Genomic DNA, 8,179 nt, shown 5'->3' with positions numbered 1-8,179 from the left:
TTAACTAATTCTGCAGTTATGCAATCTGATCCTGGTGCTTCATGGTTTTTCAATTTGTTGATTGCATCTCTTACTTCCTTTAACGTTGGGTCAGGTATCTGGGGTTCCGCTATATGTATTTCGTGCGCCTGCGCATTTCCTGCTTCCCTGTGCACATTTAATAGATGCTCAAAATACGCCCTCCATTTACTTAATATAGCACTGGGGTCTGTCAGTATTCCCTCAGCATCCCTTCGAAGTGCATTTGTCCTAGCCTTGAACCCCTTCCTATACCCATTTATGTCTAGGTAAAGTTCCATAATGTTTTTTGTTTTACTGTTTGTTTCCATTTTTGTAATTTGATTGTTTAAATAATCCCTCTTCTTTGCCCATAGCCTACGACCAACTTCCCTTCTCATATTAAAGAACTCCTCTCGTTTTCTGTCTCCCATTCTATCCCAATCTAATCCCGCTTTTCTCCTTTCCTCTACCAATTTCTTGCATTATTCATCAAACCACGGTTTGTACCTATTGTGACCTTCGCTGCCTCTTTGATATTATTCCTCACAGTGATCCACTGTTTATTTACATCCTCGTCTTGATCTTCGTGTGTCCTGAGAGCATCAAAGCTATTTGAAATTTCTATCATGTACCTAGTAGCATGGAGAGCTGCATCAAACCAGTCTCAGGACTGAAGACCACCACACATCATGTACCTTCTTCTAAAGTTCTCATCATTTAGCTTGTCAGTGTCGAACCTAACAAGTTCTGCATTGTGACACCTTGATGTTGCTGTAGATAGCCGTTGGTGAACTTTGGCAACTACAAGAAAATGATCAGAATCGCAGTCTGCTCCCCTGAAAGTCCTAACATTTTCCATACTAGTGTGCAATCTCCGATCTACAAAAACATCTGGAGAGACCCAAGTTACTTTATGAATGTGCTTCCGTTTGAAATATGTGTTCTCAACAATCATGTCTTTTTAAACAGCAAAATTAACCACCCTTGTGTCATTATCATTCGAAATGTTATGCAAACTTTCTTTCCAAATTGTAGGCTGGAATGCTTCCTCCTTCCCTATCTTCGCATTAAAATCAACTATGATTAATTTTCTATCGTACGAGGAGAACTCATCCCACATTTGATCTAGTTCTTCATAAATGCCGTCTTTAACAACCTCTTCAGTGCCCTCAGTTGGTGCGTGTACATTAATTACTACTAGCCTATTCCACCTGCCGGCCAACACTATAACTGATAGTCGTTCACTAATGAACCTTATATCTCTGATTACGTGAAGCACTTTTCTCTGTACTGCGAAACCTGTTCCGAAACTGTGAGCTTCCGCACCTCCATAGAAAAATGTATAGTTACCCCTCTTTATGCTACCCTCCCCCTGCCACCTAGTTTCTTGAATAACTGTAATGTCTACATCGTATCTATCTAATTCGTCTAATAATGTCTGGAACGTTCCTGGCCTGTTCAAACTTTTAACGTTCCATGTTCCCAACCTGAAAGCTCCTTTCGGTCTGAATCTCTTCGAAGTATGTTCCGCCCGGAGATCCGAATGGGAACCTAGTTTACCTCCGGAATATTTCACTTCAAAGAGACCCATGGCCGTTAATGTTGATAATCCTTGATGAATAGATTTGATAGTAAGAGAAGAAGAAACAGGGATGGTTCATCACGTCATCGCCTGCTCCCCACCGGCTGTCCGCGACTGCTTATTTTCTGTATTCGCAGCTACCCTTCATATCTGAAGGCCGTATCCCCCTATCCGCAACCTGAGGACGCGCTGTGCCGTGGTGGTAGTGGCCCACGAGACAGATCTATTTTTTCCATAGTAAAACTTTTACCCTCGTCTATTGCTTGATGGACTGTTGTAGGGGAAAAGCATGACTAATGCCATTCGCTAAGGCTGGAGGTGTGTATGGTGACGTCACACTTACGTCCCACTCGAGTTAATTTGACAAAGAAAAAACGCGTGATAAAGCTTATTGTTGCATCTAGCTTCGAAATCAACTGTGGTTAAAACTGTAAAATGGTGATAAAAACTAGCAAAAGCGAGGGGCAGTTAAAACGTGCTTTTTCTTATCTAATCACACACTGAATAGCCAAAGAAACTGGTACAAGTGCCTAATGTCGTGTAGGGCCCCCGCGAGCGCGCAGAAGTGCCACAACACGACGTGGCATGGACTAGACTAATGTCTGAAGTAGGGTTGGAGCGAACTGACGCCGGGAATCAAGCAGGGCTGTCCATATATCCGTAAGAGTACGAGGGGGTGGAGATTTCTTCTGAACAGAACGTTGCGAGGCATCGCAGATATACTCAATAATATTCATGTCTGGGGAGTTTGGTGGCCAGTGGAAGTGTTTAAACTCAGGAGTGTGTTCCTAGAGCCATTCTGTAGCAATTCTGGACGTAGTGGGTGTCCAATATTCTTGCTGGAATTGCCCAAGTCCATCGGAATGCACAATGGACATGAACGGATGCGGGTGATCTGACAGGATGATTACGTACGTGTCACCTATAAGAGTCGTTTCTAAACGTATTAGGGGTTCCATTTCATTCCAGCTGCACACAACCCACACCATTACAGAGTCTCCACCAGCTTGAGCTGTCCCCAGCTGACATGCAAGGTCCATGGATTCATGAGACTGTCTCCACACTCGTAAACGTCCATCCGCCCGATACAATTTCAAGCGAGACTCGTCCGACCAGATCCATGTTTCCTGTCATCAACAGTCCAATGTCGGTGTTGACGTCCTGGCGAAGTGTAAAGTTTTTGTGTCGTGCAGTCATAGGGTACGCGAGTGATTCTTCGGCTCCGAAAGCCCATGTCGATGATGCTTCGTTGAACGGTTCGCAGGCTGAGGCTTTGTTGATGGCCAAGCACTGAAATCTGCAGCAGAATGCGGAAGGGTTGCACTTCTGAACGATTCTCTTTAATCGTCGTTGGTCCTATTTTTCCAGGCTCTTTTTCCGGCAGCAGGGTTGTCGCAAATTTGACGTTTTACCGGATTCCTGATATTCACGGTCCACTTGTGAGATGGTCGTACGGGAAGTCCCCACATAATGCTACCTCGGAGATACTGTGTGCCATCGCTCGTTTTCCGACTATAACACCACGTTCAAACTCACTTAAATCTCGATAACCTGCCATTGTAGCAGCAGTAGCCGATGTAGCAATTGCACCAGACACTTGTTGTCTGAACAGCCGTCTTAGGTTGTTTGCAAATTACGCTGTCGTTTATCGACTAATGAAGTCATCAGAAGATCAAAACAAACTGAAAAACGATTTAGAAAAGATATCTGAATGGTGCGAAAATTGGCAGTTGACACTAAATAATGAAAACTATGAGGTCATCCACATGAGCGCTAAAAGGAATCCGTTAAACTTCGGTTACACGATAAATCAGTCAAATCTAAAGGCCGTAAATTCAACTAAATAGCTAGGAGTTACAATTATGAACAACTTGAATTGAAAGGAACACAGAAAATGTTGTGGGGAAGGCTAACCAAATACTGCGTTTTATTGGCAGGGCAGAATGTAACAGATCTACTAAGGAGACTGCCTACACTACGCTTGTCCGTCCTCTTTTAGAATACTGCTGTGCGTTGTGGGATCCTTACCAGACAGGACTGACGGAGTGCATCTAAAAAGTTCAGAGAAGGGCAGCACGTTTTGTATTACCGCGAAATATGGGAGAGAGTGTCACTGAAATGATACAGGATTTGGGCTGGACATTATTAAAAGAAAGGCAATTTTCGTTGCGACGGAATCTTCTCACGAAATTCAAATTACCAACTTTCTCCTCCGAATGCGAAAATATTTTTTTGACACCGACCTACATAGGGAGAAAGGATCACCACGATAAAATAAGGGAAATCTGAGCTCGTACGGAAAGATATAGGTGTTCGTTCTTTCCGCGCGCTATACGAGATTGTAATAATGGAGAATTGTGAAGGTGGTTCGATGAACCCTCTGCCAGGCTCTGAAATGTGATTTGCAGAGTATCCATGTAGATGTAGATGTAGATATAGGCTTAGTCTTATATAGGCGTTGCCGGCGGCAGTGCCATATGCTACCTGTTGACATATGTCTGTATTCGAATACGCACGCCTATACTAGTTTCTTTGGCGCTTCAGTGTATTACCTTGCCACTGAAGAGAAACGAACAATAGCTAGTGCAGTTTCTCCTTGTCGCTTAACGATATATCATGTCCCAAGTTTTATCTTTTTCTATTTTTAATTGATCTTTCATAGAATATTAAAGAAGCAGAAAATTTTTTCTTCAACAATAATATGACCACAGTGTTTCAGTGTTGTTCTTACTTTTGCAGGAAAGGAAGAGGCTAAAACGAAAGTTGTGCTTGTACACCACCTTAATATTTTCAGTCTTTTCACAAATTGATTGAATCAAAGCATCGTTTTTGTTTCTCTGTTGCGATCTATCTTCCAAGGCAATTTTGCATTAATCCCACCGCAGTGGCAGATCTAGGAACATATTTTGGGATGGATTTTTAATTTTTTTAGAAATCCCAGATTGGGGGGATATTTATAAGCATGATATTTATAAGTATAGGAATGACTATCATTTACTTCTCTTATTTTTTAAAAGAAAAAAAGAACTTGTTGGTGGTAGTGGGGGGCGCTTTCAACCACTTGGAGAGGAAATCTGTAAAATTCCGAGGCGTTGTGCAGTTAACGAACAACTGCTTTTGAAAAGTGCCCTAACAAGGAAGGACTTCCGCTTACTTGAAGAAGCCCTGTATAGAGGTTGACCTGCTTCAGGGCAAAAATTTAGTAAAGCAGGAAAAGATTTAAATTTACAAATGTAGGTATGATTTAGAATTGCTTTCTTCTTACTAACTGTAAGAGTACTTCTATGACCCCAGTGTCACAGAGGAAATTGTAAATGGCAGCATGTGACATATAAATATTTTTTCACTTTTTAAAAAAAATTGTTCTGTGTTTTCCTACCTGCTTTGTGCCACATCATAACGTCGATCATGAATATGATATAGGGAACATGTAACTAATATGGTGTAGGTAACATGGTACTGCCGGTGTCTGTCCTTTTTCCTTCCTTCTCCCTGTAGTCGACTATGCACTGTACCCTTTTAGTTCATAGCCATAGTAGATGCCCTCCCACGTTAACGCAGCAGCTGCCACTAACTGTTCCGCTTGATAGACGGTGCCATCAACGGGCTACTGGCGACCTCGCTGTGAACGGCATCATAAATGAAGCTGACGCAAAGCAGACCCCATATAAGGATCCGTAGGACAACTTCAGATGTCCTTGCTCAAATTCACAACGAACCTGCTGAGGCCATTTTATCCCTAGAAGTGCTTCGTAAATGATAATGAAGTCTGCTGTTAAATCTCCGTTTTAATTCTGTAATAAAATTCAACTGTCTTACGTCCCTGACTACGGCTTTACGCTCCGCACTACGCAGGATAGAAAGGTCTGGTACTCACAAATATAGATTAGTCCACTTTGCTACCACGATTCTAACCTTGCAGGAAGCCTCTCTCAAAGTTTCGCAAAATCTTATAATCATCATTATCAGATTGACAGATTAGCCGTGTAGCCTAATCCGACTTCATGTGATCACCTTTTTTCATGCTGTCTCTTTTCGAATCTTCCAATACTTCTTCTTTCATGAGGTACATATATCACGGCTTACAATGTTAATCTCCTCTCTGACATTTACTCCACATGGTCCTTCCATTCATTTATCTCTGCATTCAGCCATTATATTGTTTATGCGTTTATCATTTCTCGTTTCTTCATTTTTTTTAAATTTTGTCTTGATATGCACTACTGGCTCAATGTTGCCTGAGAGTAGAAGGACCGGGCAAAATAAGGACTGAACATCATTCGTACTGCTATTTTTACTAACACTTCTTAGGAAGTAACCAATTAGAAAGACAGAACCTTGACATGTTAAGACAAAACCATCCGGTTAGATAAAGAAATTTGTGAACAATTACTGATAATCGGTAAAATAATCTCTTTAAGTAGAAAACTCAAGAATGCTCCAAAAACATACTTCAAAACACGCATGGAATAAACGGCTTTAGAATGAGCTTGACTAAAACATAACAAATAATTCGCGTTTACCTAAAGGGAGTTCATTAAAAGGAAAGGAAAATAATGAAAATGGCTTGGTATGAAACCACCACACATGTCATGTGGTACACACGAACGGTCCCGAAATTACTTAGGGCAGCCCCGATACGCTGCTCACCACACTGCTTTTCTAAGCAACCAGTCGGTACACGCCCCAAGGCGCAAGCGTACAATGATAGCCTTATGAACGGGGAAGTAACTTTTAAGTATAACAAGTAAAATTTCAAATTATCAAATGCCACGCTGGCAGCGTAGACTCAAGAGTTGAAATAAGTTTCTAAAAGATGATAAGGTAAGTGGCCAAGGGAGTCACCCCACTTACACTTCATCATTAAGGCGTCAATCGGCCAACCGAGGTTCAGCTTCAAATCACTCGACGAGGCAGAAACTGTAAATACTTAACCGTCGCTCCAGACGCAGACATACACTATGTGATCAAAAGTATCCGGACACCCCCAAAAATATACGTTTTTCATATTAGGTGCATTGTGCTGCCACTTACTGTCAGGTACTCTATATCATCGACCTCAGTAGTCATTAGACATTGTGAGAGAGTACAATGGGACGCTCCGCGGAACTCACGAACATCGAACGTCGTCAGGTGATTGGGTGTCACTTGTGTCTGTACGCGAGATTTCAACACTTCTAAACATCCCTAGGTCCACTGTTTCCGATGTGATAGTGAAGTGGAAACGTGGAGGGACACGTAGAGTACAAAAGCTTACAGGCCGACCTCGTCTGCTGACTGACAGAGATGATGACGGCTGAAGATGATCTAATGTGTAATAGGCAGATATCTATCCAGACCACCATACAGGAATTCCAAACTGCATCAGAATTCCCCGCAAGTTCTATGACAGGCGGGAGGTGAGAAAACTTGGATTTCATGGTCAAGGGGCTGCTCGTAAGCCTCACATCACGCCGGTAAACACCGAACGACACCTCACTTGGTGTAAGGAGCGTAAACATTGGATGAATGAGCAGTGGAAAAACGTTATGTGGAGTGACGAATCACTGTACATAATGTGGCGATCCGATGGTAGGCTGTGGATATGGCGAATGCCCTGTGAACGTCATAGGCCAGCGTGTATAGTGCCATCAGTAAAATTCGGAGGTTGTGGTGTAATGGTGTGGTCGTGTATTTCATGGAGGGGGCCTGCAACCCTTGTTGTACCGCGTGACATCATCACAGCACAGGCCTACATTGATATTTTTAGCACCTTCTTCCACCCCACTGTTGAAGAGCAATTCGCGGATGGTGATTGCATCTTTCAACACGATCGCGCCCCTGTTCATAAAGCACAGCCTGTGGTGGAGAGATTACACGCGAATAACATCCCTGTAATGGACTGGCGTGCACAGAGTCCTGGCCTGAATCCTACACAACACCTTTGGGATGTTTTGGAACTCCGACTTCGTGTCACGACATCGATACCTCTCCTCAGTGCAGCACTCCCTGAAGAATGGGCTGCCATTACCCAAGAAACCTTCCAGCACCTGACTGAACGTATGCCTGTGAGACTGGAAGCTGTCATCAAGGTTAAGGGTGGGCCGTCACCATATTGAATTTCAGCATTACCGATGGAAGGCGCCACGAACTTGTAAGTCATTTTCAGCCAGGTGTCCGGATACTTTCGATCACATAGTGTACGTCTAAGGAAGACGCGAACGGCTGGCTGATGAAACTCATCTACGTTAAACACAAGGTTGGTTGGGACTTGTAACCCCCCAAAATATATGTCGCCAGATATGTCCCCGTTAGACGCTAAAGTTGAGGGCGCCAAATAGCTAAAGAGAGCGACTAGACGATTTAGTGCACAACGTACCAGGCAAAAAAGAGAAAAAAAATGTTGAACGTTAAAAATAGTGACTCAGTGAACTTTACAAAAAAATACATAACCTCAAACAGTCCAAAACCCGAATAATATAATCAAAGAGTCGAATCACGATTCTATGACAATTACCAAATTGAAGATATTATTTTTCATATGAGCGACACATTACTCAAATCGCCTAGCCAGACACAGGAAAAGAAAACAACAACAATAGAAAGCTGAACCGCGTC

This window comes from Schistocerca piceifrons, chromosome 5 (assembly GCF_021461385.2).
Source record: "Schistocerca piceifrons isolate TAMUIC-IGC-003096 chromosome 5, iqSchPice1.1, whole genome shotgun sequence".
Lineage (NCBI taxonomy): Eukaryota > Metazoa > Arthropoda > Insecta > Orthoptera > Acrididae > Schistocerca > Schistocerca piceifrons.
Note: the sequence above shows the minus strand (reverse complement) of the source record.